We start from the raw sequence: 12,666 nt of genomic DNA on the forward strand, positions 1-12,666 counted from the left end.
ATAGATCAAAGCATCTCATTAATGGAAGAAAGGGTCTCTTTGGACCTTGCCTTCGCTAAGAGGTCCTCACTAGGAAACCTGGCGGACGCTAGATCACCAGCTGCAGGAGGAGCCACAGTAGGCGAAGCCAATCCATCGCAAGGGAGACGCAGTTTACCCAACATAGTTGACCTATCTGTGTCTCAACTAGTCGATTCACAGCTTAGCGCCGACCTTGAAAAAACCCCGGACCTAGTTATGCAAACTTCCCCACCAATTTCCTCCCTAGAAAAAATGGTAGAAAGGGGAAGGAGGGAGGGGGCGATAAGCAAAAAGAGGGGGGTTCCTAAAAACCCTATCCCGAATAACTTGACCCCTTTACCAAGTACACAAGAAGAGAGACCGGCCAGAGCAGAACATCTAGCCGTCCCAATACTAGTACATCACTCAGAGTCTGAAACATTCCCCTCGCTTACCCTGGAGTCCCAAACTAACATACAATTTCCCAGGGGATCGAGCGAATCGGAGGTTCCTAATCCTTTATTGGCCAAATTTACCATAATACTTAAACAATCACTGCAACCCTTGGAGCAAAGACTAGCCAATTTGGAGACACAGATTCTTCACCTTATAAAAAACCAGCACCACAATCACCCTACAGGCCCCCAAATAGGAGGGGGAAACAATGCAAAAAAACCATACTCTGTAAATTTATCTAACGACAAATTACATTCGACTAATCCCCAACAAAAGACACGCCAAACCACAATCTCCATTGCCCCCACTAACACTACTAACCAGAAGTCACTAACCAATCCTAAGATCCCTAATTCCTCTACAAATATATCTCTTTCGACGACCCCAGGAACCCCAATTACTCCGGCACCGATCATAGTCCCATCTAATAAACCCACCAATAAAACTCTTAATCATACTACGAATAAATCATCTAGTACAACTCCGGTCCCTCAGCACCCAGCCCCGAATTCCTCGTCGGTGAGGCCAAGGGGAAATACTGCTAAAAACCATGGTAAAACAAGATCTCCAGCAGTTTTCCCTCCTGAAGCCTCACCGTACGTGGCAATTATGACTGGTGTGCCTGAGTTAGCTGACCCTAACTCTGAACCTGCCTGGTCCCTAAAAAATAAAGCTCAACACTGGTTGCAGACCAACCGTCCGATCCCGTCCACATGGACGGGAAGGATTAGATCTGTCGTAAGAGTACCCTGGGTGGGTAACACTCGCAAAACTATCCCCGGGGACTGCCTAGCGATCACATTTGAGGACCCTCGAATAGCAGACTATATCTGCTCATGGGAGGACATCACCCCAAAGGGTGGTATCAAGATCAAATCACTCTCCTTCTTCTATCCCTTTAGACAACCAAATGACACTTACGAACAAGAGCCCCCCTGGACAGTCCCACTCTCTAGACAGAATGATGCAGATAACTTTAGGTATCATGGTCCTCCAAGACCTTATGACATAGATTATTCCTGGAACACAATACCCCCCCGCTATCAAGGGGGAGGATGGGAAGACAGGAGACCCTACCAACAAAGACAGGTAGTTAGAGACCATCCTAGATGGGACCCATGGTATAACATCCCTCTGCAAAACAGGTACAGTGGACTTGAAATGGTTGATTGACCATCAAGCGATAATCCACCTAACAATCTCCATGTACCACCTAGCCCGGCCTACATGAATAGTCCCCCGATCCCCACGAACATGGAAGACGTACCCTTAGTCGCACAATCAAATGAGATCACCCCCCTGACCTCTTTGATATCTCTCCTCTATTGGAACATAGCAGGTCTTCGCTCCAAAATCGAGGATGGGAGTGCGCAAAATGTCCTAAATCCATTTCAAATTATCTGCCTTCAGGAGACCTGGACCACAGAAGAACTACACCTCCAAGGTTATAAATCCTACTTTATCCCGGCTATAAGCAGCACAATGGGAAGACCCAGAGGTGGGTTAGTAACCTTTATAGCTAACACCCTGACTCTGATGAAAGTTGCTATACTTTCCTGTGATTCCAATTTTCAAATTCTCTCCTTAACCTTTGTTAACAAGGAGACCATCTTCCTGACTAATATATATAACAACCTCCCGGAAGATCAATTCCTAATCCTCCTTGGAAACATCCACGAGAGCCTGAAAAAATCCTATCTATGGAAAACTGGTAACAAGATAACCCATCTAATCTGGGGCGGAGACTTCAACCTCCACCCTTGCTCAAAGACTAACCCCCTTTGTTGTGGGGTGGCAGATGAACTTGAAGTTCCTCTGGCACACTTCACACACAGTAAAGCAGGGAATCTATTAAATTCAGTCCTCTCTGACTTGGACCTGCAAATTGCGAACCATCAACAAGTAGAACCTAATGTACTTAGCCCGACCTATGTGGGTAGAGGTCATTCCACGACGGTAGACTATATACTTCTATCACCTGGTCTACGGGCCCTGGTCAAAGATTTTGAGGTCATCGGTAACCCACTCAGTGACCACTCAGCCCTAAAGGTTAATCTGCACCTGTCACCAACCAACACCCTAAATGTGGAGATTGCAAGTACGCTAAGACAAAACAAACTAGAGATTGGCAAACAGAATGGCTACACAATCAGCTGGGCTAAGATTAACCCGATGGAAGTCACTAAAAAACTTATAGTACAGACATACCCAAACATCCTAAAATGCCTTGATCTATCCTCTGATCATGAGGAAGTCCTAGAGAACTTTCATCACATTTTGGTCACCATTAAGGCCCTACTGACATCAAAACCCAAAGCCAACCATCCAATAAAGAAAAGGTGGTTTGACCACAATTGCACAAAGGCCCTTAAAACCTTAAAATCAGCTCTCCACAATAAACCAAGAGATGCAGCCCAAATACAACTTCTAAGGCGCACATATTTAAGTGAAAGAAAACTGAGAACTGCCCAACTAAAACAGAAATTGTGGGCAGATCTCCATGAGAGCGCGTCACTGAAAAACAGCATGCAATTCTGGCGTATAGTCAGAACTCCATACCTATCGGATTCAGGCGCCCCGAGAATAGAAGTCGCCATAGATGAAAAGACATGGGTCGAGCACTTCTCTAACATCTTTAAAAATTCTTCCCCAAAAGATTTAACGCACCCGGGAGTACAGTATCCTATTTCGCTTGATTTCGATATTCCCGACTTACTGGAGGCTTTGCAGAAAAGTAAAATCGGAAAAGCGCCAGGCCCTGATGGAGTCCCAGTGGACCTTTTCAAAATCAACCTAGATCTCTGGGCCCCGATCTTGACAAGAGTGTGTACTGCTGCAGTCCATGAGGGAGTGCTATCCTCTTGGACAAAATCAATAATGGTCCCCATTTTTAAAAAGGGGGACAGACAAGACGTGAAGTGCTACCGGCCCATCTCACTGCTGGACTCACTCGGGAAAGTAGTGGGAAGAGTAATCCTAGAGCGTCTCCAGCAGTGGAGTGAGGACCGTCGTATCATCACTGACATCCAATTCGGCTTCCGAGAGGGTTTCGGAATGGTCGAACAGGCCCTCAACCTTACCCTCTTGATGGGAAAATACACACAGGCCAAAGCTAATAAAATCTACATGGTCTTTGTCGACCTCTCCGCAGCCTTCGATTGCATGTCGCACGCCAAGCTGTGGTTAATCCTTGCCCAAATGGGAGTAGATCCCCCCCTCCTGGACTTTCTACGTGAACTCTATTCTGGTGCCACGGCCAGAGTGCGATTCGGCGTAAATGGCGAGCTGACGGTCCCGTTTAGCGTAGGGCGAGGAGTCAGGCAGGGTTGCGTCCTGGCCCCCTTCCTCTTCTCCCTCTATACAAATGGCTTGGAGGAGGAGATGTTGAGGGGGGCTCGGGACCTCCCACGCATTAACCATCGCCTGATTCCCGCACTCCTCTACGCGGATGATGCGGTCATTCTCGCGCGTACTCCCCGTGAGCTCCAAAACTCTCTTAATAGGTATACAACTTTTATGAGCAATTTGGACCTCAAAGTAAACGTGAAGAAAACCTTTGTTATGACAGCAGGCAGAGGCTCCCTAAGAACAAAAGCCATCCACCTTGAAGCTCAGAAACTCAACGTGACTTCCCAATACCCCTACTTGGGCATCATGATTGAAGACCACCTAACATGGAAGCCAGCAGTAGTTACAAGGGGCAACCTTTTTAAAAGATCAATAGCTGCTCTAACGAGCTTTTCCCAGAGACTTGGACAAAGGCCTCCCGTGGAGCTACTAAAAATTTACACTGCCAAGTGTCTGGCCACAGCCACATACGGTGCGGGTGTCTGGGGACACGTCGACGCCAGTTATATCCAGAAGGCGGAGAATACTTTTCTTAGATTCCTCTTGACAATGCCGAGAGGTACCTCAACGTACACCATGCATCAAGAACTAGGAATTCCCTATATAGAGGACCTAATTAAAATAGAACCTGTGATGCTGTGGCGGCGTATTTGGACATCTGAAAAAAACAATCTGACTCAGTCTATCATTACAGACTCGATGGCGCTTGAAAAATCTTCTAGCATAAAGTGGCTGTCGTACGTAAAAAAATTTCTTACAGACCTAGACCTCCAGCACTGCTATTTCAACCCAGATACCATTAGGGACATTTCAAAGAGAGCTCTTAAACTCCAAGCGTTAAGTCATCTGGAATCGTTAAGACTATCATCAAATGCAACGAAAACGTCGGTTGTCCACGCTAACATGGTACAAATAACTCATGGCATCCATCCATATCTGACTCTGCAACTATCGATATATGAGAGAATGCTATTAACACGTTTTAGACTAAATTCCTTTTTTAGACTGGTCACGTTTCCTGAGAAAAACTGCTGGAAAGTCATTCTCTCTCCTTGTCCGTGCGACGGAGTATCCATACAATCAACCTTACATGTGACTTTGCTCTGCAAATTCCACCGCACACACAGAAAAACTTGGTTACTGCCAATTTTAAGGACTTGGGGTCTGAGACAATGTAGACCAGCTCTTCTTAGACTCCAAATGCTGGAATCAGAAAACGTTTGTTATTTCGTGAGTAACTTTCTAAAATGCATTTTGAAGCACAGAAATAACTTATAATCCGCCCTGTTGATGCTACTCCATGCAGACTGTTACAGAAAAAAAAATTTAAACAATTTTTTGATAATAGCCTCTTTTTTTTAACCACACAAAATGTAATGAACGTTGAATATTGTGTCTTTTATGGTTTTTCCACTGTGAACAAATGGAAATAAAGAATTTATTATTATTATTATTATTGCTGTGTTTTCCACAGGCACATTGACCATGCATGCAATTTTATGGTGAGTCAAACCTTTGAATAGAATTAGATTAGAATGCACACAGATCTTTGCAGCAAGTGCATTAACAATCAGAGTTTTTAAAGTGCTGCTGTACCCTGGAACCTACTGGGTACAAAAAGATCTATGAACAATGTTATATTTTGTAACACCGCTCTTGTGATCAGTTAAGTAAGCTAGAACAGTGTCACTTTGGAATTTGGTTTGTTGTCCTATTTTTGGGTCTGAGTTAAAAAAAATAAATGTATTAGTTCAGATTTTGCTCACTGTGACTCCACCCACTTTCTGCTGCCAACCCTTGGCGCTTGCCCCTTTCCAATTAATAAAACTGGTATTGACCTTATGAGTAGCCATTTTAAAAATATATATCTCTTCACAAAAGTAAGATTGCTTCATAGTTTTCTGTACAAAGTTGGAATATTTGAAAGAAATTGGCATCACAAAATTTCAACAGCCACAACAATTCCCAAACAGTAAATTCAAAGTCTTCGGACAAGAAATTAAAAAAAATACGTCCCTCACCCAGGCTCCAAAGTTTCTAGAGTCTGAAGTGCTGCTGCAAACATCTAATTTCTAACCTTTAATGCGAAATACAAAAGGACTGTAACACATGCATACTACTCTTCACTTAAAAAATTATTTCGCTCCTTCACACACACCCACATGCTCAAACACAGTCACCTTCTCTACACTTTAAATGGCCATTTCATAGTCTCAGAACCACATTCAGTTTCACACACGTACCACTTTTCGTTCTCACAGTTATACTCACACTTCCAAACAATCATGCTTAGCTTTTAATTTCCATCTCTCACAAAATCTCACACACACACTGCCGGACAGTGGTGGCTCTCAACATTTTTAGCAGGTGCAACATCGAGCCTGCAGTCGCACTGCAGGCATGGCAGCATTTTGAAAACATTTCAAAGGCTTGCAGAGTTACCCAGAGGATTTGTCTGCTCCAAATCACCTACTAAGATGACAGTTCCATGTGATATATTCAAGCCGTACCAGATATTTGCCATCAACGATTTGTATGCTGACATTTTTAAATTCCCATATAATGAGAAAAGGAAACAACAAGTCCCAGAATCCAAAAGCTAAAATCCAGAACTGCTGAAAGTGTCACACATACCAAGCACCCTCATATCACATTTAAGACCCTATTATGAGGCTTTCCAACTGACATAATAGGTTTCTCTTTCGACTGCCATATTACGATGACACCGGTCAGAAGTGAAATTGGCCAGTCATTCCGGCTGGTTTCCAACATGCCAGTCGGAACCGGTACGTAATCCCTTCAAGAAGCCATTTCCACCATCGGGATTATGATGACGGTTTCCCATAGACTTTCCATGTTGGGTTTTCCAACATGGAAAGCCTGTCAGAAAGCAACTTTGGGGGCCCAAGCAGGGCCCTGTTCTCCCTGCAGCCTCCGATTGGGGGCAGAAGGGCCACCAATGGTGTCCCACATTAATACATTCATAGCAGTAAATAGAAAACATAAATGATATTACATTCAAATACAAGACAACATAAATGATATACATCAATACATCAGTTCTTATTTCAAACAATATCTAGAGCATACTCACAGGGGAAATATATTATACCCTAAGGTAACTCTAAAACACTTTAAAAGCTCCCTAATTTTCTGGACACTGGACCCTGTTAGAGCATGACTGTTCAATCAAAAACCACAACAACCTGGTTAACAAGGCGCCTCTATTCAGGTTATACACTTTCAAACGGGGGTAAAGATTCACAAACTGTAAATACCACATATTCCTCTCTTTCCCATTATGAGGTAATCACCAACCGTTTTTTACCTTTACTTAAAGCTAAAAATGTTTTTACACATGGCAGTCACCACATCTTTTTAATATTTCTATCACCATACAAAGGAAATTGTAAACAGTGTGAACAGAAAAGGAACCACAAGGATTCAAATAAGGTGTGAAGAGACAAGATGACCCCTCACGTGCGCACCACCAACGGGCTCACTGGTTGGTATTCACCAGTTGTGCCCACTTTTCTCCTCATTGGTAGTCATCTTGTCTCAAAAAATAATAAATGTGGTGTCCAAAAAGAAAATAAACTGGGTGATGTGAAGTGAAACGATCACATCCCACGATGAGACCGTGTGTGATTAAAATTGAAAACGAATGCACAAATTATTTTCAAATTGCAAAACGAACAACTTGTTTTATGCAGTGAGGTGTACTTGTGAGCAGGTATACATTGGCAAAACTAATCAGGAGATTCGTCAAAGGATCATCCAACACAAATCACATCTCTGACAAAAAGTGTTGACTGCCCCTCTGTCAATCATTGGCTTGAAAAGCACCACACTGAAGCCGATGTTAAATGGACGGTACTCGCTCCAATCAAACAAGACCCCCGGGGGGATCTTGTTTGATTAAATAGCAAGGTAGCTTACCTTATTTTATATTTCAACACTGTGGCAAACGGACTCAATGAGATGTCCGAATTGAACAGTTTACTCATTAAATAATGTGTTTTACCTGTTTGGAGTTTGACACATTGTGCAGATATACACACTTCTTTATTGCTGACTGCACCGGCATGCTCAAGTGTTATATTCCATATAGGTACCCTATACAGGCGCAGGTAACACTGCAACCTTTCCCATATATCCTTCCCTACATTAATGTTCATAGAACTGACCTTTTCCCTAGATACAACACTGCATTCAGAACCTGGGTTTTCCCCTGGTTCGATACTCATACATTATGCATGAGGCTTCTTGGAAGCACAGCAAGAATCACATCAGGATGAACATCTCTTGTATAATAACTATGTTAAAGTTCAAGCCTGACGTCATCCTTTAGGCCGACATAGTAACCCAGCAAGGAAGGACCCCTGGGGAGACCTGTGGGTATATGTACATCATGTCTTTCTTAGATAAAAAGAGGAGACCGTGACTTCCCGGCTGACATACTGACCAGAGACGCTGAGATTCCTGCATGCAGTCGCTCCAGCTAGCAGTGGTCTAACATACCTCGTGGGGTGTCCAACTCGAGACCAGGATGGGGTCCCATATTCTCTCTCCTTTCTCAGGTAATGGGGTTGACTAGACCTTAGAGGTATTCATGACCCATAACGCATAACACCTACACAGATGCTAGGTACATTTCGGTACATCTAGTTAGGGAGGCATCGTAGGAGCACGCACTTTCTTATCATGTGTTTTATGTTTTTTTATATATTCGTGATTACTGCAAAATGGAAGAACTGGACCATCCCTTTACTTTAATATTACTGCTTATCATATATCTCTGCTACTGTACAGTAGTTACAGGAAATCTATTCTACACTAGAATAACAACTGGTCAATAAATTCTTATTGAAACACCCAGACTGTTTATTCTGTGTATCTCTGAGACCGACTAAGTGAGCATGAGTGACTAAGCGAAAAGTAGTGTATTGTTTCAGGGTTGTCATGTTCTGAGGTTGCCAGTAACTATACTCTCCGCAGTAAGAGGAGATTATAGTGGCACTGTGAGCTAGTTTATGCAAACAGGTTAACATATACGGTGGGGGTGCTTGGAACCAGTCTACCACCAAACCCCCAGTTTATGTTATCCGAACGCGCAGACCCTGTATAGGATATTTAGGAATTACATGACATGGCGCCGTCAACGTTGGTTGCTCAGTCGTGCTATTCTCAGAGACTCCTACTCACAAATCACCAGAGATGTCTGGAGTGGGTGGGCAAAGCTCTGCCACAGCTGAGTAGGCAAAACATCCTATTTATTGGCTGTTGGTTAATCAAGCTTGAAGGATACGGTGTTCCTAATATTGTGCATTAAAGCTTATCTTAGTTCCCTTGAACAAACTTCTTCTTTACAAAAATGACTGGAACAGGAGGTGATCTAATAATAAATATACACCTCTCAGTTGGAGAAGACAATGCAGACGCAATTCCAATTGCAGAAACATTTAGACATACAGTCACCTTGAAACTGTTAGAAAATGGTTTATCAGCTAGGGGTGGTTTAGTAGCTTTCATGATTGAGGCACACGAATCGAACAAAACAGAGTTTTTTTTTGTGGGTTACATTCCCAGCAGCAGATGCAAGAACACAGACATTTCACTGTTACACAGAAGGAGATGCACCAGCGGAATATTGTCAGTTTGAGGACGTAGAACGGGAACATTTATACTGGTTAAAAGGCGCCCTACCCCACATGAAAGGAAGAGTAAGATTAGGCCCACTCATAGGAGAAGGGGCAATATGTCCAATATTAGCAGCCTACACACCACATCCTGACATTGAAACAATGCCAAAAAAATCTAAGTGGGGAAGGATCACTTGTCCTGAGTAACCAGGGTTTTGTTATTATTCGTTCCGGTGCCAATAAAAAACCCTCATTCACGTACTTAGGCACGAATGGCGGTATAAATTGATTCTCCGCCTTTCTTTGGTTTCTAGAGGGGTCACAGCATCCTCATTGGGTTAATTTGTGTGCTTCCTCCACCCGGAGGTGAACCACTGGTTAGTACAGTAGTGATTTAGTGATGAAAAAGGATTAGTGCATGGGGAAAGATTCTTGCTAAAAAAGCCTAGGTAACCAAAAAGAATGCAATTTTATTAGGTCTGGTATCAGGCTTGTTAAAAAATATTTTTGTGCGTAGGAAGAAACGTTATGGGGCTTCCGCACTGTTTAGAGTTCATAAAAAGGTCGACATGTTTCAGCCTTGTTCTGCCCAGAGGGGGTCAAGTAGGCTTTCTTCTGAATCCGAGTCCAGAAGGGCAGAGTAAGCACAAGTGGTGCACTACAGCGCAAGAGCAGGTTCCCCTCCCTTTCTGGCCGCCCGACACAGTCTAGAATAAACTCAGACAAGGTACTCTTAGACCTTGATATAGGTCAGGACAATATACCCAGATCAACCCTCACAAAAAAGAGTTTTTTTCATCTTTTCACTTCCACTAGTTTCTAGGTCCTGAAGAAAGCCTACTTGACTGATACCAGACCTAATAAAATTGCATTATTTTTGGTTACCCGGGCTTTTTTAGCAAGAACCTTTCCCTCATGCACTAATCCTTTTTCATCACTAAATCACTACTGTACTAACCAGTGGTTCACCTCCGGGTGGAGGAAGCACACAAATTAACCCAATGATGACGCTGTCACGTAGCTAGAAACCAAAGAAAGGCAGAGAATCAAGATATACCGCCATTCGAGCCTAAGTACGTGAATGAGGGTTTTTTGTCGGCACCGGAACGAAGAATAACAAAACCCTAGTTACTCAGGACAAGTGATCCTTCCCCACTTTGATTTTTTTTACTATGAACAAGGAAGCTGAAAGGATCACAAATTCTTCCTTCTCCCTCTTTTGATTCAATTATTGAAACAATGCCACCAGGAGACTTACTCATACAACACAAAGATTTAATTAAAATCTACAGAAACATGATGCAATTCGTCAAAGGAACTTTCACAGTCCCACCAGCAACAATTGCGGAAAAATGGTACTCAATTTCAGGGTACAGCAACTAAAATCACACCACAAACATTACATGCAGTGATGGGCAAAATGCCCACAAAAAGCGAACAAATGTCATTCTTGGTAGCTCAGAAAATAACACAGTTAGAAGCAGTATTCCCCAAAACTACTCCATATGAAAAACACAGAATGCTAACAATCTGCTTGCCCATGGGGATAACACCACAAGTAGAGGATTGTACCACTTGGCATACGGTCTTTGCTGCAATTTATACCAGGACTCATGGTATAGCTTCCTTAGCAGTGATAGCAGTGATACCCGATGTATTAAGACAAATACAGAAGGAGTACGGGGCAGAGCCTGCTCTGAACTTAGGGATGAAGTTACTAGGTAACTATGCCCAGGTATCAGCCATAATATTGGCTACTATGAAAAGGGAAGCCGCGTCAGTGGCTGTCCGCCAACACCTAAGGGAGTTCAGTCCTTTAGAAAAGAAACATGTACTACCCAAAATTATTGAAACTGCATATGCAAAATTAGTCAGAGACAGTTTGGGTGGGAAAGCATTAAAACAACAGCTAACGGGCAGGCCTGAAAAGGACACTTCAAAGCAGGCACCAACTTCTTCTAAGAAGAAGTGGGACAATAAAAAACAACAAACATTTAAGGGAAACAGATCTCAATCCCGAGGCAAATCTCCTCCACAGGAGCCCTCTGAAAAGAGATATATTCTCAAGATTAGGGATAATATTAGGAAACCTGACAGGTATCAGGATACTGATACACGATCCTCTTGTTCATTTCAGGGTTCATCGAAAAACCGATGAACCCTGAAAAAGCTCAATAAGAGCGTACAAAGTCCAGAGACAAGCAACACGCTCAAGATTACACTTTCATAAAAGAAGAAAAGCCAAAGCAAAAGCCACAGTTCAAAAAGAAGAAGGTTGCAGGTCTAAAGATCAGACATGCCTAGAATTCTGAGGACTGAACTACTGAATGGTGAATGGGCTCAGAAGATGCTAGACAGTGTGCCAGAAGTAACAATAGCTCACCAGAACCTGATGGAATTTCTGGTGATAGCAGACTTGAATGATTATATCACGGTGGAAACACCTGATACTGGAGTAAGTGTCCCACATAAAGTATATGAAATAATCCTGCAGATGGAGGGGGATAAGTGCAGGAAAGTTAGAGGTCTCTTTTGGGAGCACCTCACGTTTGACTATGACATTTTGTTAGCTGAATGAGATTGGCTGCCAGCATTCTTCCAGGATTGCCATAAAGGAGAAACGGTAATTCTACTGGCATTCTCAGACCATATTCCCAGGCATTTGCAACACACATATGCACAGGAGTGGGCAGTAGCCCAACCTCCAACCACACAATCTAATAACCATGTTGGATGGGATGAGGATTCAACCCACCACATAATTCCTTAAAAAAAACCTTTAACTGCACAGAGGCAGTATCCAATAAAGCAAGAAGCTAAAAAGCAGGTCAGGGAGATCTTAAATCAACTTGAATATCAAAGGGTGATTAAAACCTCTCAAATGAACAATCCTTTGTTTCCAGTTATGAAATCCGGCAATACATATTGTCTAGTTTTAGATTACAGACATTTAAATTCTTGCACTAAGACATTTGTATTTCAAAATTCACACAGTGCTGCATTAATGAATAACATTGCATGGAAAAAATACAAAACAACACTAGATATCTCAAATGGATTTTTCTGCCAAAATATAGTGCCTGAAAGCAGGTATTTAACAGCATTCTCAGCGATAGCATCCCAGAAGCAATTTCAGTGACTCCACCAGGGGTATAAGAACAACCCAGGGTTGTAACAGAGTTACTACAAAAATTGGATGAAGAGGCATTGTCCTATGTGG

Source organism: Lissotriton helveticus, chromosome 2_1 (genome assembly GCF_964261635.1).
Source record: "Lissotriton helveticus chromosome 2_1, aLisHel1.1, whole genome shotgun sequence".
NCBI lineage: Eukaryota > Metazoa > Chordata > Amphibia > Caudata > Salamandridae > Lissotriton > Lissotriton helveticus.